Here is an 18,335-nt window from a genome sequence, read left to right as displayed (position 1 = left end):
ATATTCACATTGTAGGAATCCCAGAATAAGGAGTGAGAGAATAGGGGCAGAATAATTTTTTGAAGAAGTAGTTGTTGAAAACCCTAACCTGGAAAAAGAAACAGATATCAAGATCCACCAGGTACAGAGAACTCCCATCAAAATCAACAAAAGCAAGTCAACACCAAGACATATAGTAATTAAATTGACCAAATATAGTGATGCGGAAAAAAGTCCTGAAAGCAGCAGGATAAAAGAAGTCCTTAAAATGCAATAGAAGACCCATAATTTAGCTACTGATCTCTCAACAGAAACTTAGCAGGCAGGAATGAAGTGGCATGATATATTCAAAGTGCTGAATGGGAAAAATCTGCATCTGAGAATATTCTATTCAGAAAGGCTATCATTCAGAATAGAAAGAAATATAAAGAGTTTCCCAGGCAAACAAAAACTAAATTAGTTTGTGACCATTAAATCAGCTCTACAGGAAAATATTAAAGGGGACTCCTTGCATGGGAAGGAAGGACCAAAATTGGCACAGACAAAAATGGAACAGAGAAAAATCTCCAGAAATGATAAAATAAGTAACAAAATGGCACCAAATACACATCTATCAATAATTACTGTGAGTATAAATGTACCAAATGCTGGAATAAAAAATAGTGTTAGACTGTATTAAAAAAATAAGACCGATTTACATGCTCCCTATGAGAGACTCATTTTATTTATTTATTTATTTTAAATATTTTTTTTATTATATTATGTTAGTCACGATACAGTACATCTCTGGTTTTTGAGGTAAAGTTTTATGATTCATTAGTTGCGTATAACACCCAGTGCACCATGCAATACATGCCCTCCCTACCACCTATCACCAGCTTATCCCATTCCCCCACCCCCCTCCCCTCTGAAGCCCTCGGTTTGTTTCTCAAAATCCATAGTCTCTCATGCTTCATTCCCCCTTCTGATTACCCCCTTTCTTTATCCCTTTCTTCTCCTACCGATCTTCCTAGTTCTTATGTTCCATAGATGAGAGAAACCATATGATAATTGAGGAGACTCATTTTAGACCTAAAGACACCTGCAGATTGAAAATGAAGAGATGGAAGAGGATGTATCATGTAATGGGATATGAAAAGAAAGCCAGAGTAGCCATACATGTATCAGGCTTTAAAGCAAAGACTGTAACAAGTGAAAAGGAAGGGCATTATATAATCTTAAAAGGGACATCCAACAGGAAAATCTAACAGTTGTGAATATTCATGCACCCAACATGAGAGTAACCAAATATATAAAATAATTAATAACAAACATGAAGGAAGTAATCATAATACAATAATAGTAGGGGATTTTAACACCCCACTTACATCAATGGGTAGATCATCTAAGCAGAAAATAAACATGGGAATTGGCTTTGAATGACACACTGGATCAGATGAGCTTAACAGATATATTGAGAACATTCTACCCTAGAACAACATAATACATATTCTTTTCAAGTGCACATAGAGCATTATCCAGAATAGATCACATATTAGGTCACAAATCATGCCTCAAACAATACAAAAAGATGGGAATCATACCATGCAACTTTTCTGAGCACTGTGAAACAGAAGTCAACCACAAGAAAAAAATGTGGAAAGACCACAAATAGATGGAGGTTAAACAAAATGGTACTAAACAATAAATTGGTAAGCAAGGAAATTAAGGAAATTTAAATGGGACGCCTGGGTGGCTCAGTCATTAAGCATCTGCCTTCGGCTCAGGGTGTGATCCCAGCATTCTGGGATCGAGCCCCACATCGGGCTCCTCTGATGGTAGCCTGCTTCTTCCTGTCCCACTCCCCCTGCTTGTGTTCCCTCTCTCGCTGGCTGTCTCTCTCTGTCAAATAAAAAAATAAAATCTTAAAAAAAAACACTTCTGAACAGTGAAGGAAACAACAAATCAAAAAGGCATTCTATGGAATTGAAGGTATTTGCAAATGACATATTTAGTATATAGTTAGTGTCCGAAATATACAAAGAACTTATATAGCTCAACACCCCAAAACAGGGATAATCCAATTGAAATGGGCAGAAGACATGAATAGACTTTTTTTCAAAGAAGACATATAGATATCCAATAGACACTTGAAAAGATGCTCAACATCTGTCATCATCAGGGAAATACACACCAAGAGTATGATGAGATATCACCTCACATCAGTCAGAGTGGCTAAAATCAACAACAGAAGAAACAACAAGTGTTGGCAAGGATGTGGAGAAAGAGGAATCCTCTTGAACTGTTGGTGGGAATGGAAACGTGTGTAGCTACTCTGGAAAACAGCATGAATGTTCTTCAAGAAGTTAAAAATAGAACTACCCTATCATCCATCAATTACCTACTAGTGGTATTTACTCAAAAAGTAAAAAAATACTAAGTTGAAGGGACACAAGCCCCCCAATGTTTCTAGCAGCATTATCTTCAATAGCCAAGTTATGGAAACAGCCCAAGTGTGCATTACCTGATGAATGGATAAAGATCTTCTTTATCCATTCATCATTTGATAGAATCTAAGATAGAAAACAAAGGAGCAAATGGGAAAAAAGAAACAAACCAAGAAACAGACTCTTAAATATAAGGAATAAACTGATGGCTACTAGAGGGTAGGTGGGCAGAGGGATGGGTTAAATAGATAATGGGGATTAAGGCATGCACTTGTGATGAGCCCAGGGGGGTTTGTGGAAGTAGTAAATAACTATATTGTACACCTGAAACTGATATCACACTGTATGTTAAGTATTGTAATTTATTTACTTTTTATTATTATGTTCATTTAGCCAACATATAGTACATCATTATTTTTGATGTAGTGTTCAAAGATTCATTAGTTGCATAAAACACCCAGCGCTTATCACAAAACATGCCTTCCTTAATACCAAATCATCCAGTTACACAATGCCCCCACATCCCTCCCTTCTGTAACCATCAGTTTGTTTCTCCAAGTCCAGAGCTCTCATGGTGTGCCTCGCTCTCTGATTCCTTCCCATTCAGTTTTCCCTCCCTTCCCCTGTGGTCCTCCATGCTATTCCTTATGTTCCACATATTAGTGAAACCATATGCTGATTGTTTTTCTCTGCTTGACTTATTTCAATTATCATAATTCCCTCCAGTTCCATCCATGTCGATGTAAATGGTAGGTATTCATCCTTTTTTTTAAATATTATGCTATGTTAGTCACCATACAGTACATCATTAGTTTTTGATGTAGTGTTCCATGATTCATTGTTTGTGTATAACACCCAGTGCTCCATGCAATACGTGCCCTCCTTAACACCCTTCACCAGGCTAGCCCACCCCACACTCCCCTACCCTCTAAAATCCTCAGTTTGTTTCCTGGAGTCCACAGTCTCCCATGGCTCATCCCCCCTCTGTTTCCCTCCCCTTCACTTTCTCTTCCTCTCCTAATGATCTCCTTGCTATTCCTTATGTTCCACAAATGAGTGAAAGCATATGATAATTGTCTTTCTCTGCTTGACTTATTTCACGTAGCATAATCTCCTCCAGTCCCGTCCATTTTGCTGCAAATGTTGGATAATCATTCTTTCTGATGGCTGAGTCATATTCCATTGTATATATGGACAACATCTTCTTTATCCATTTGTCTGTTGAAGGGCATCTCGGCTCATTCCACAGTTGGGATATTGTGGACAATGCTGCTATGAACATTGGGGTGCATATGGTCCTTCTCTTCACGACCTCTGTACCTTTGAGGTAAATTCCCAGTAGTGCAATTGCTGGATCATAGGGTAGCTCTTTCCTTTTTTTTTTTTTTAACTTTTTGAGGAACCTCCACACTGTTTCCAAAGTGGCTGTACCAACTTGCATTCCCACCAACAGTGTAAGAGAGATCCACTTTCTCCACATCCTCTGCAATATTTGTTGTTTATTGCCTTGTCGATTTTTGCCATTCTAACTGGTGTAAGCTGGTATCACAATGTGGTTTTGATTTGAATTTCCCTGATGGCTAATGATGTTGAACATTTTTTCATGTGTCTGTTAGCCATTCATATGTCTTCCTTGGCAAGTGTCTGTTCATATTTTCTGTACATTTTTTGATTTGATTATTTGTTTCTTCTGTATTAAGTTTGAGAAGTTCTTTATAGATCTTGGATACCAGCCTTTTATCTGTGGTGTCATTTATCTCCTCCCATTCTGTGGGTTGCCTCTTTCTTTTGTTGACTATTTCCTTTACTGTGCAGAAGCTTTTTATCATGATGAAGTCCCAAAAGTTCATTTTTGCTATGTTTCCCTTGCCTTGGGAGACGTGTCTGGAAAGAAGTTGCTGTGGCTAATATCAGAGAAGTTACTGCCTAAGTTCTCCTCAAGGTATTTTTTTTTATTATTTTATAATTTTTTATTATGTTATGTTAGTCATCACACAGTATATCCTTAGTTTTGATATAATGTTCCATGATTCATTATTTGTTTATAACACACAGTGCACCATGCAATATGTGTACTCCTTAATACCCACCACCGGCCTATCCCAATCCCCCAACCCTACCCTCTGAAGCCCTCAGTTTGTTTCCCAGAGCCCATAGTTTCTCATGGTTCAATCCCACTTCTGTTTATCCCCCCTTCATTCTTGCCTTCCTTCTCCTACTGATCTTCCTATTTCGTATGTTCCATAAATGAGTGAAACCATATGATAGTTGTCTTTCTCTGCTTGACTTATTTCACTTAGCATAATCTCCTCCAGTCCTGTCCATGTTGCTGGAAATGTTGGGTAATCATTCTTTCTGATGGCTGAGTAATATTCCGTTGTATATATGGACCACATCTTAATCCAGCCACTGTTGAAGGGTATCTCAGCTCCTTCCACAATTTAGCTATTGTGGACAGTGCTGCTATGAACATTGGGGTACATATGGCCCTTCTCCTCACTACGTCTGTAACTTTGGGGTAAATACCCAGTAGTGCAATTGATGGATCATACTGTAGCTCTATTTTTAAGTTTTTAAGGGACCTCCACACTGTTTTCCAAAGTGGCTGTACCAACTTGCATTCCCACCAACAGTGTAAGAGGGATCCCCTTTCTCCACATTCTTTCCAAATTTGTTGTTTCTTGCCTTGTCAATTCTTGCCATTCTAACTGGGGTAAGGTGGTATCTCAGTGTGCTTTTGATTTGAATTTCCCTGATGGCTAATGATATTGAACATTTTTTTTCATCTATCTGTTAGCCATTCGTATGTCTTCACTGAAAAAGTGTCTGTTCATACCTTCTGCCCATTTTTTAAATTTGATTGTTTCAAGGGTATTGAGTTTCAGAAGTTTTGTCTTTTCTTCTTTTTTATATAATGATTTTTTATTATATTATGTTAGTCACCATACAGTACATCCCCGGTTTCCAATGTAAGGCTCGATGATTCATTAGTTGTGTATAACACCCAGTGCACAATGCAATACGTGCCCTCCTTACTACCCATCACCGGCCTATCCCATTCCCCCACCCCCCTCCCCTCAGAGGCCCGCAGTTTGTTTCTCATAGTCCATAGTCTCTCATGTTTCATTCCCCCTTCTGATTACCCCCCCTTTCTTTATCCCTTTCTTCCCCTACTGATCATTCTAGTTCTTATGTTCCATAGATGACAGAAATCATATGATAGTTGTCTTTCTCTGCTTGACTTATTTCACTTAGCATTATCTCCTCCAGTGCCGTCCATGTTGTAGCAAATGTTGAGAACTCGTTCTTTCTGATAGCTGAGTAATATTCCATTGTATATATGGACCACAACTTCTTAATCCAGTCATCTGTTGAAGGGCATCTCGGCTCCTTCCACGATTTAGCTATTGTAGACATTGCTGCTATGAACATTGGGGTGCATATGGCCCTTCTCTTCACTACGTCTGTATCTTTGGGGTAAACACCCAGTAGTGCAATGGCTGGATCATAGGGTAGCTCAATTTTTAACTTTTTAAGGGACCTCCACACTGTTTTCCAGAGTGGCTGTACCAACTTGCATTCCCACCAACAATGTAGGAGGGATCCCCTTTCTCCACATCCTCTCCAACAATTGTTGTCTCTTGCCTTGTCTATTTTTGCCATTCTAACTGGCGTAAGGTGGTATCTCAGAGTGGTTTTGATTTGAATTTCCTTGATGGCTAATGATTTTGAACATTTTTTCATGTGTCTGTTAGCCATTTGTATGTCTTCATTGGAAAAGTGTCTGTTCATATCTTCTGCCCATTTTTTGATTTATTTGTTTCTCGTGTATTGAGTTTGAGAAGTTCTTTGTAGATCTTGGATACAAGTCCTTTATCTGTGGTGTCATTTGCAAATATCTTCTCCCATTCCGTGGGCTGCCTCTTAGTTCTTCTGACTGTTTCCTTGGCTGTGCAGAAACTTTGAATCTTGATGAAGTCCCATATGTTCATTTTATCTTTTGTTTCTCTTGCCTTTGGGGATGTATCATGAAAAAGGTTGCATTGGCCGATGTCGTAGAGGTTGCTGCCTATGTTCTCCTCTAGAATTTTGATGGATTCCTGTCTCACATCGAGGTCTTTCATCCATTTCGAGTTTATTTTTGTGTATGGTGTGAGATAGTGGTCAAGTTTCATTCTTTTGCATGTAGCTGTCCAGTTTTCCCAGCACCATTTATTGAAGAGACTGTCTTTTTCCCACCGGATGTTTTTTCCTGCTTTATCAAATATTAGTTGCCCAAAGAGCTGAGGGTCCATTTCTGGGCTCTCTATTCTGTTCCAGTGGTCTATGTGTCTGTTTTTGTGCCAGTACCATGCTGTCTTTGTGATCACAGCTTTGTAGTACAGCTCGAAATCCGGCATTGTGATGCCCCGAGCTTTGTTTTTCCTTTTCAACAGTTTCTTGGAGATTTGGGGCCTTTTCTGTTTCCATACAAATTTAAGGACTGTTTGTTCCAGTTCTTTGAAAAATGTCCTTGGTATTTTGATCGGGATAGCATTGAAAGTGTAGATTGTTCTGGGTAGCATGGACATTTTAACTATGTTAATTCTTCCGATCCATGAGCATGGAATATCTTTCCATCTTTTTATGTCTTCCTCAATGTCTTTCAAGAGTGATTTATAGTTTCTAGAATATAGGTCCTTTACGTCTCTGGTTAGGTTAATTCCAAGGTAACGTATGGTTTTTGGTGCTATTGTAAATGGGATGGATTCCCTAATTTCTCTTTCCTCGGTCTCGTTATTCGTGTATAGAAATGCAACTGATTTCTGAGCATTTATTTTGTATCCTGCCACGTTACTGAATTGCTCTATAACTTCTAATAGTTTGGGAGTGGCTTCTTTTGGGTTTTCCATATAGAGTATCATGTCATCTGCAAAGAGAGACATTTTGACTTCTTCTTTGCCGATTTGAATACCTTTGATCCCTTTTTGTTGTCTGATTGCTGTTGCAAGGACTTCTAGTACTATGTTGAATAATAGTGGCGAGAGTGGGCATCCTTGTCGAGTTCCTGATCTTAAGGGAAAGGCTTCCAGCTTTTCCCCATTGAGAATAATATTTGCAGTAGGCTTTTCATAGATGGCTTTTATGAGATTGAGAAATGTACCTTCTATTCCTACACTCTGAAGGGTTTTAATCAGGAAAGGATGCTGTATTTTGTCAAATGCTTTTTCGGCATCGATTGAGAGGATCATATGGTTCCTGAGTCTTTTCTTGTTGATATGATGTATCACGCTGATTGATTTGCGAATATTGAACCACGCTTGCATCCCAGGTATGAATCCCACTTGATCGTGATGGATAATCCTTTTAATGTAGTATTGGATTCTATTAGCAAGTATCTTGTTGAGGATTTTGGCGTCCATATTCATTAGGGAAATCGGTCTGTAATTCTCCTTTTTGAGGGGGTCTTTGCCTGGTTTGGGGATCAAGGTAATATTGGCCTCATAGAATGAGTTTGGTAGCTTTCCTTCTGTTTCTATTTTTTGAAATAGCTTTAGGAGAATAGGTATTATTTCTTCTTTGAATGTGTGGTAGAATTCCCCAGGAAAACCGTCCGGGCCTGGAGTTTTGTTATTTGGAAGGTTGTTTATCACTGACTCAATTTCTTCATAATTAATTGGCCTGTTTAAGAAATCAATTTCTTCCGGTTTCAAACGTGGTAGTTTATAGGTTTCCAGGAAGGATTCCATCTCTTCCAGATTGCTTAGTTTATTGGCATATAGCTGTCGATAAAAATTTCTAATAATCCTTCCAATTTCAATGGTGCTCGTCGTGACCTCTCCTTTTTCATTCATAATTTTAATAATCTGGGTCCTTTCTCTTTTCTTTTGGATAAGTCTTGCCAGTGGTCTGTCAATTTTATTGATTTTCTCCAAGAACCAGCTTCTAGTCCTGTTGATCTGCTCTACTGTACTTCTGGTTTCTGCTTGATTGATTTCTGCTCTAATTTTGGTCAACTGCTTCCTCGTGCGTGGATTAGGCCTGTCCCTCTGTTGCTGTTCCAGCTTTTTGAGGTGAGAATATAAAAACTGCATTTTAGATTTTTCTATTCTTTTGAGTGAGGCTTGGATGGCTATGTATTTCCTCCTTAGGACTGCCTTTGCAGTATCCCATAGGTATGGACCATTGTGTTTCCATTCTCGTTGGTCTCCATAAATTGTTTAATTTGATTTTTGATTTCCTGGTTTATCGAGTCATTCCTGAGCAGGATGATTCTTAGTCTCCAAGTGTTTGAGTTTCTTCCAAATTTTTCCTTGTGGTTGAGTTCCAATTTCAGAGCATTGTTGTCTGAGAATATGCAGGGCATAATTTCAATCTTTTGGTATCGGTTAAGACTTGTTTTGTGTCCCAGAACATGGTCTATTCTTGAGAATGTTCCATGGGCATTAGTATAGAATGAGTATTCTTTGGTTCTGGGGTGTAGTGTTCTATATATATATATCTATGAGGTCCGACTTGTCGAGTATGGCATTCATAGCCTATGATTGTTTGCTTGGTTTTTGCCAGGGTGTTCTGTCTATTTCTGAGAGTGGAGTGTTGAGGTCCCCTACTATTAATGTATTTTTATCTTTATGTCTCTTTATTCTGGTTAAGAGTTGGCTTGTGTATCTTGCTGCCCCCCTGTTGGGGGCATATATATTTATAATTGTCATATCCACTTGTTAAATACATCCTTTAAGAATAATATAGTGTCCTTCTGTGCCTCTAACTATATTCTTTAGTTTAAAATCCAATCTATCTGATATGAGAATTGCTACCGCAGCTTTCTTTTGAGGTCCATTTACGTGAAAGATGGTACTCCATCCCCTTACTGTCAGTCTGAATGCATCTTTGGGTTTGAAATGAGTCTCTTGTAGACAGCAAATGGATGGGTCTTTTCTTTTTATCCAATCTGCAAGTCTGGAGCGCTTTATGGGAGCGTTTCAACCATTTACATTGGCACTAAGAACTGAGAGATAGAATTTTAATGATGCCATGTTGCCAGTAAATATTTGTTTGTATCGGTTGTGACTTTCTGTTCTCTATCACTCTTGGGGCCTTTTTACCTTTATAGAACCCCCCTTAATATCTCCTGTAGGGCTGGTTTCGTGGTTACAAAAGTGGTCAATGACGGGCGATTCTGAAATGTCTTTATTTCTCCATCCATTCTGAATGACAGCCTTGCTGGATAAAGGATCCCTGGCTGCATGTTTTTCTCTGAAAGAGCTTTAAAAATGCCCCCCCAACCCTTTCTCTCATTCCAGGTCTGTGTAGACAGGTCTGACGTAATTCTGATGCCTTTGCCTTGGTACGTGAGAAATTCTTTGCCTTGGCCGCGTTCAATACTGTATCGTTGGATCTAATATTTGCGAAATGCACTATGACGTGAGAAATTCTTTGCCTTGGCCGCGTTCAATACTGTATTGTTGGATCTAATATTTGCGAAATGCACTATGACGTGATGTGGCATACGTTTGTCGTGGTTTAGCTTGGGAGGGGTCCTCTCTGCCTCTTGGACATGAATGTTTGCTTCCCTCGCTAGATTTGGGAAGTTTTCAGCTACAATTTGTTCAAATATCTCTTCTAGACCTCTGTTTTTCTCCACCCCCTCAGGGATGCCGATGATTCTGACATTGGATCATTTCATTGAGTCAGTAATCTCCCGTAACCTACATTCGTGGGCGTCGATTTTTTTAAAGACCCGCTTCTATTTTTGTTTTTTCCTGTATTAACCCATCCTCCAATTCACTAATACGTCCTCTGCTCGGTGACCCTGGCCGTCAGAGCCTCTAGTTTTGCCTGCATTTGGCTCATTGAATTTGTAATTTCTGTCAGATTCGCTCTCATTTCTTTCCTTAGGGATTCTATATTCTCAGTAACATTTTCGTTAATACTTTTTTCAATTCTACTCATCATTTTCACCCTCGTTACTCTGAATTCCATTTCTGATAATTTGGTTACATCCATATCCATTATTTCTGTGGCAGAGGCCACAGACTCACTGTCTTTTCTTTGCTGGGGGAGGGGGCTTCTCCTTCTTGTCATTCTGATGAGGAGAGTTTGCGGGGTTGTCCAGAGCCCAAATTATGGACTGGGTCCCAGCCCGTGCCCCTTGTTTTATAGGGATCTTGGGGATGTGGGCTTCTTCTTTAAAGATTTTATTTATTTATATGTGGCAGAGAGCCAACCAGCGAAAGAGGGAACACAAGCGGGGGAGTGGGAGAGGAAGAAGCAGGCTCCCAGCGGAGGAGCCCGATGAGGGACTCCTTTCCGGAACGCCAGGATCACGCCCTAAGCCGGAGACAGGTGCTCAGTGACTGCGCCACCCAGGCGCCCTGTGTTGTGGGCTTCTTGATTTTTCAGCCTGCCTTCTGTGTGCTAGGGGAGGGGCCTGCCGCGCGGATACTCAGGCAACCCTGTTTGGGTAGAGTCTCCGTGTCCTCTGTGAGGGGGGAGGGGATGGGCACGCTGTGCGCTGGTATTTCCAGGCTTTTGTTCTCTGGCAGCTTTCCCTGGCGGTTTGCTGTGCCTCTTCTGAGAGTCCGAGCAGCAGCGGCCGAGTTTCAGCCTCTGTCACAGAACAGAGGGATTGCGGCCCGTTCTCCACTGATGTTCTGGCCACTTTAACTCTGTTTCTGTTGGTGCTGCTCAACCCTGTAGCCTTCGGGGATGTTATCCCACACCCTACGTCCCAGCCCTCACTTCCAGGGCCGGCGCATCTCTGTCCTTTGTGTTTCTAAAGCCGCCAGCCACCAGCTACCCCCGTGCGCTCCCGGATCTCTGGGTCTCAGTCTATTTCCGGTGAGCACACCGGGATTCCAGTGTTCCGGAGTTCCGTGAGAAGCCGGTGGCGTGCCTCTGGTTCAGGATCTCAGTCCGCTGTTTCGTGGGTGCCGTCCGTGAATCCGCCCGCTCCCCCATGCAGGTGGCCCACCAGCAGCCAGCTGCCAGCTGCCCCTTGCACGCTCCGGGAGCTTCCAGTCTCAGTCTGGATCCAGTGAGCACACCGGGATTCCGGAGTTCCGCGAGATGCCTGGTGGCATGCTCCCGGTCACCGGACTCTGTCCACTCTCTCGCGTGTGCCGTCCGTGAGTCCGCCCGCTCCCCCTTGCAGGTGGCTACTGCTTCCCGGTGTCTGAACGCGGTGGCTCCCTCCTCTTTCCGTTTATCTTCCAATATCTGTGCGTGGTTTCAAGGCTCCCCGCTTCGTACATCACTACTCAGCGCTGGAGATGTTCATTTGTAGAGATCCAGATGTATCTTCCTGTGTCTCAGGCTGATTCCGTGGTTGTTTAGACTGGTCTGGTACCTATCCAGCTTGACTCAGGGGACCGGCTGAAAAAGGGGTCCCCTATTCCTCTGCCATCTTAACTCCTCCCAACTATTGGGCATGTGAGCTTCTTGATTTTTCAGCCTGTCTTCTGGGGGAGGGGTCTGCCATGCCAATACTCAGGCAACCCTCTTTGTGCAGAGTCTCTGTGCCCCCTGTGAGGGGGGATGGGGATGGGCACACTTTGAGCCGGTATTTCTACGCTTTTGTTCTCAGAGAGTGGCTTTCCCTGCTGGTTTGCTGTGCTCTTCTGAGAGTCAGAGCATCAGTGTCCGAATCTCAGCCTCTGTCTCAGAACAGAGGGATCGCAGACCATTCTCCACTGATGTTCTGGCCACTTTAACTCTTTTTCTGTTGGTGCTGCTCAACCTTGTAGCATCCTGGGATGTGCGCCCCACACCCTGCGTCCCAGCCCTCACTTCCAGGGCCAGTGCGTCTCCGTCCTTTGTGTTTCTAGCACCTCCAGCTGCCAGCCGGCCCTGTGTGCTCCCGGAGCTCCCGGTCTCAGTCTGGTTCCAGTGAGCACACTGGAGCTCCGTGAAAAGTGTGGTGCCGCGCGCTCCGCGCTCACGGTCCCAGTCTGTTCTCTCACGGGTGCTGGTCTGTGAGTCCGCCCGCTCCCCCATGCAGTTGGCTACCACTTCCCAGGGCCTGCACGCGGTGACTCCCTCTCCCTTCCGTTTATCTTCCAATATCTGTGCTCAGCTTCATGGCTCCCTGCTTCGTACCTCAATACTCAGTGCTGGAGATGTTCATTTGTATAGATCCCTATGTATCTTCCTGCGTCTCAGGCTGGTTCCGTGGATGTTCAGGCTGGTCTGGTACCTATCCAACTCGACTCAGGGGTCCCCTACTCCTCTGCCATCTTCCCCCAAAAGCAGAAGCTTTTTATCTTGATGAAGTCCCAAAAGTTCATTTTTGCTTTTGTTTCCCTTGCCTTGGGAGACGTGTCTGGAAAGAAGTTGCTGTGGCTAATGTCAAAGAAGTTACTGCTTATGTTCTCCTTAAGGATTTTCATGGATTCCTGTCTCTCATGCATGTCTTTCATGAATTTTGAGTTTATCTCTGTGTGTCGTGTAAGAGAATGGTCGAGTTTTATTCTTCTGTATATAGCTGTCCAATTATAGCAGCACCATTTATTGAAGAGACTGTCGTATTACATTGATGTTTTTTCCTGATTTGTTGAAGATTAGTTGACCATAGAGTTGAGGGTCAATTTCTGGAGTGTCTATTCTGTTCCATTTGTCTATGTGTCTGTTTTTGTGCCAGTACCATGCTGTCTTGGTGATCACAGCTTTGTAGTATAGCTTGAAATCAGGCAAAGTGATGCCCCCAGGTTTGTTTTTATTTTTCAACATTTTCTTGGCGATTTGGGGTCTTTTCTCGTTCCACCCAAAGTTTAGGATTGTTTGTTCCAGCACTTTGAAAAATGATATTGGTGTTTTGATAAAGATGTTTTTGAAAGTGTAGATAGGGGCGCCTGGGTTGCTCAGTCGTTAAGCATCTGCCTTTGGCTCAGGGAGTGATCCCGGGGTTCTGGAATCGAGGCCCCCTTCAGGCTCCTCTGCTGGGAGCCTGCTTCTTCCTCTCCCAATCCCCCTGCTTGTGTTCCCTCTCTCACTGCCTGTCTCTCTCTCTGTCAAATAAACAAATAAAATCTTTTAAACAAAGTGTAGATTGCTTTGGGTAGCACGGACATTTTAACTATGTGTATTTTCCGATCCATGAGCATAGAATGTTTTTCCATCTTTTTGTGTCTTCTTCAATGTCTTTCATCAGTGTTCTGTAATTTCTAGAGCTGTGTACATTTAAATGCATAGAGTAGTATCTAGGAAGAACTTATACTTGTGTTGTCTTCTGGATTTAGAAGGACTGAAGAAAGGCAGAAGCTTGTGTAGCAAGAGTTTTGTGTATGGTGGATTATATACTGTTCCATTATATTCATGTATCATTTGTGTAAATAAATATGGGACACCTGGTGGCTCAGTCAGTTAAGCATCTGCCTTCAGCTCAGGTCATGATCCCAGGGTCCTGGGATTGAGTCCCGCATCAGGCTCCTTGCTCAGCGGGGAGCCTTCTTCTCTCTCTGCCATTCCCCCTGCTTGTGCTCTCTCTCTCTCTCTCTCTCTCTCTCTCTCGGATGGATAAATAAATAAAATCTTTAAAAAATAAATACAGATTTTCTAAGGAACGTAAGAATGTGTTGAAGGCTAAGAGGTTCAACATGCAGCCAGTTGATCAGTTAAGGAAGCCTAGAAAAAGGAGAAACACAGAGAAAGACTTTCCAGCAGTTTTCTTAAGGAAAAGCCTCTAAGGAGATGGAAAGATCTGGTCTAGCGGTACATGAATCTTCACTGTGCAGTCAGACTCATCATATATAAAGCAAGATGCCAGTTACCAGCATCCTCACTTAAATTTTATGTTTATGAAGAAATGCCCTAATAATTCTGTTTTTCTTGTAACCCACCTAGAAGGGAAACCGTTTTATCTTGTCAACAATCATTTCTGACCTGTGTGATAGTTGCATTTCTCAATATAAATTAATAAATTCTCCTCCTGTGTTTATATCTTTCAGTCCTATGATATAATCAGCATAATTTCATCTCCTGAATTTGGATGACTTCTGGGACATAACCAAGATCAGGCTGTAGACGTCTAAGATTGAAGGCCATGGCCTGGATTCTGGTGAACTCACCAAGGCAAATAACCCCTGTGAGATGGTCCTGCAGCAATCAATCAGTGCTATATTTTGTGACACCCAGTCCTTGCTGTGTAACTTTGACTTCCTATAAATCCATTAAGGTCCCAATAAATTTTGTCTCTCATTGCTCTTTTAGTTCTATATGACTACTATGTAATAAATTGTGAGATTTTAGTAAATGTTTTATAATAACTCCAAATACAAAATATTACTAAAATTGTTGTCAAAATATGACCTTTTTTCCTACAGATGACCATCTACTCATTTTTTATAGTGTGAAAATATCAAGGAAGTGTGTGGGGGATATAAAGGGTAAAATCTGAAAAAAAGAATTAAGTTTCCAGTACATTCTCTTCACTTTACTGTCACTATTTCTATTCTATCTATCTATTCTATGATAGTTCTTATTCTTCTACATATTAACTGTTTTCCTGGTCCAAATGGTTGATGTGCTTGCTTTTTGTAGTATTCCACTTTAGTTCTAAAATGTTCTATATTAAAAAATATATGGTATCTCAGTTGAAAGCATTTATGAAAGCTAGAACTTCCAGGGAAGATAATGCTGTAGGAGGATCCTAGACTTACCTCATCCCACAGATACACCTAGAAAACATCCACATCAGTACAAATAATGCAGAAAATGACCCAAACACTTGAAGAACAGACTCTCCATAGCTAAAGGTAAAGAAAGGGTCATACTGGAAAAGGGAGTAAGGGTGGAGATGTAGTTGGGGGACAAACTGGCCCGTGGGAATGACTGAAGGAGGTAAGGAGGCTTCAAGCATGTAGAGGTTCTACATTTGGGTTCAAAACATTTGGGTTCAAAAACCAGAGTGGGGGAGGGAGTTAAGATGGTGGAGGAGTATTGGACCCCTTTTTCAGCCGGTCCCCTGAGTCGAGCTGGATAGGTACCAGACCAGCCTAAATAACCACAGAATCAGCCTGAGACGCAGGATGATGCATCTGGATCTCTACAAATGAACATCTCCAGCGCTGAGTATTGAGGTACGAAGAGGGGAGCTATAAACAGTGCACAGATATCGGAAGATAAACGGAAGGGGGAGGGAGCCGCTGCGTTTGGGCGCCAGGAAGCGGCAGCCACCTCCACGGGGGAGAGGGCGGACTCACAGAGGGCACCCGCTAGAGAGCGGACTGAGACCGGTGAGCCGTGAACGTGCGCCACCAGGCATCTCCCGGAACACCAGAATCCCGGTGTGCTCGCGGGATCCACTCTGAGACCGGGAGCTCCTGGAGCGCGCGCGGGGCGGCTGGCGGCTGGCGGGCCACCTGCACGGGGGAGCGGGCGGACTCGCGGTCGGCACCCGCGAAACAGCAGACTGAGACCCTGAACCGGGTGCGCGTGCCACCAGGCTTCTCACGAAACTCCGGAATCGCGGTGTGCTCACCGGGCATAGACTGAGACCGGGAGACCCGGGAGCGTGCGGGGCGGCCGGTGGCTGGCGGCATTAGAAACACAAAGGACAGAGACGCGCCGGCCCTGGAAGTGAGGGCAGGGACGCCGAGTTGGTGCGCACATCCCGGGACGCTGCAGAGTTGAGCAGCACCAACAGTAATAGAGTTAAAGTGGCCAGAACATCAGTGGAGAACGGGCCGCAATCCCTCTGTTCTGTGACAATGCAGCCTCTGCTTCTCTGACCCTCAGAAGAGGCATAGCCGGCCTCCAGGGAAAGCCGCCAGAGAACAAAAGCCTGGAAATACCGGCTCAGAGAGTGCCCATCCACATCCCCCCTCGCAGGGGACACGGAGACTCTACCCAAACAGGGTTGCCTGAGTATCGGCGCGGCAGGCCCCTCCCCCAGAAGGCAGGTTGAAAAATCAAGAAGCCCACAACCCGAGGCGCCTGGGTGGCGCAGTCATTGAGCGCCTGTCTCCAGCTTAGGGCGTGATCCCAGCGTTCCGGAAAGGAGTCCCTCATCGGGCTCCTCCGCTGGGAGCCTGCTTCTTCCTCTCTCACTCCCCTGCTTCTGTTCTGTTCTTGCTGACTGTCTGTCTCCCTCTCTCAGATAAGTAAATAAATAAAATCTTTAAAGAAGAAGCCCACATCTCTAAGATCCCTATAAAACAAGGGGCACGGCCTGGGACCCAGTCAATAATTTTGGGCTCTGGACAACCCGGCAACCTCTCCTCATTAGAATGACAAGAAGGGGAAGCCCCCCCAACAAAGAAAAGACAGTGAGTCTGTGGCCTCTGCCACAGAAGTAACGGATATGGATGTAACCAAATGATCAGAAATGGAATTCAGAGTAACAATGGTCAAGATAATGAGTAGACTTGAAAAAAGTATTAAGGAAAATGTTACTGAGAATATAGAATCCCTAAGGGCGGAAATGAGAGCTAATTTGACAGAAATTAAAAATTCTATGAGCCAAATGCAGGCAAAACTAGAGGCTCTGACGGCCAGGGTCACGGAAGCGGAGGAAAGGGTTAGTGAATTGGAGGATGGGTTAATAGAGGAAAAAATAGAAATAGAAGATGGTCTAAAAAAAATCCACGCCCACGAATGTTGGCTACGGGAGATTACTGACTCAACGAAACGATCCAATGTTAGAATCATCGGCATCCCCGAGGGGGTGGAGAAAAACAGAGGTCTAGAAGAGATATTTGAACAAATTGTAGCTGAAAACTTCCCTAATCTAGCAAGGGAAACAAAAATTCGTGTCCAAGAGGCAGAGAGGACCCCTCCCAAGCTCAACCATGACAGACCTACACCACGTCACGTCATAGTGCAATTCGCAAATATGAGATCCAAGGATACAGTATTGAAAGCGGCCAGGGCAAAGAAATTTCTCACGTACCAAGGCAAAGGCATCAGAATTCCGTCAGACCTGTCTACACAGACCTGGAATGAGAGAAAGGGTTGGGGGAGCATTTTTAAAGCTCTTTCAGAGAAAAACATGCAGCCAAGGATCCTTTATCCAGCAAGGCTGTCATTCAGAATGGATGGAGAAATAAAGACATTTCAGAATCGACAGTCACTAGCCAATTTCGTAACCACGAAACCAGCCCTACAGGAGGTATTACGGGGGGCTCTATAAAAGTAAAAAGGCCCCAAGAGTGATACAAAACAGAAAGTCACAGCCAATACAAACAAAGACTTTACTGACAACATGGCAGAATTAAAAGCATGTCTCTCAGTACTCAGTCTTAATATTAATGGTTTAAATTCTTGCTTTAAACACCACAGGGTTGCAGATTGGATAAAAAGAAATGACCCATCCATTTGCTGTCTACAAGAGACTCATTTCGAACCCAAAGATGCATTCAGACTGAGAGTAAGGGGATGGAGTACCATCTTTCACACAAATGGACCTCAAAAGAAAGCTGGGGTAGCAATTCTCATATCAGATAAATTGGATTTTAAACTACAGACTATAGTTAGAGACGCAGAAGGGCACTATATTATTCTTAAAGGAAGTATTCAACAAGTGGATATGACAATTATAAATATATATGCCCTCAACAGTGGAGCAGCAAGACACACAAGCCAACTCTTAACCAGAATAAAGAGACATATAAATAAAAATACATTAATAGTAGGGGACCTCAACACTCCACTCTCAGAAATAGACAGAACACCCTGGCAAAAACTAAGCAAAGAATCAAAGGCTTTGAATGCCATACTCGACGAGTTGGACCTCTTAGATATATATAGAACACTACACCCCAGAACCAAAGAATACTCATTCTATTCTAATCCATGGAACATTTTCAAGAATAGACCATGTTCTGGGACACAAAACAGGTCTCAGCTGATACGAAAAGATTGAAATTATCCCCTGCATGTTCTCAGACCACAACGCTCTGAAATTGGAACTCAACCACAAGGAAAAATTTGGAAGAAACTCAAACACTTGGAGAC

The 18,335-nt window shown here is 42.8% G+C and overlaps 1 protein-coding gene across 2 annotated transcripts in view; it reads left to right on the top strand.

Annotated features, from left to right (window-relative positions):
* The window catches only part of NBDY (negative regulator of P-body association), a 110,220-nt gene extending 95,638 nt beyond the window's left edge, over positions 1-14,582 (top strand). For both annotated transcript variants that reach the window (XM_087859486.1, XM_087859487.1), the window contains one exon: positions 14,330-14,582. The gene's annotated coding sequence lies outside the window, so the exon portion shown is untranslated. The remainder of the gene's footprint in view (positions 1-14,329) is intronic.
* Positions 14,583-18,335: the final 3,753 nt, after the last annotated feature.

The sequence above is a fragment of the Ursus americanus genome, chromosome X (assembly GCF_024610735.1).
Source record: "Ursus americanus isolate L20-20 chromosome X, mUrsAme1.1.p, whole genome shotgun sequence".
Taxonomy (NCBI): Eukaryota; Metazoa; Chordata; class Mammalia; order Carnivora; family Ursidae; genus Ursus; species Ursus americanus.
The sequence above is the reverse complement of the archived record's forward strand: the minus strand, read 5'-3'. Positions and strand labels throughout refer to the sequence as shown.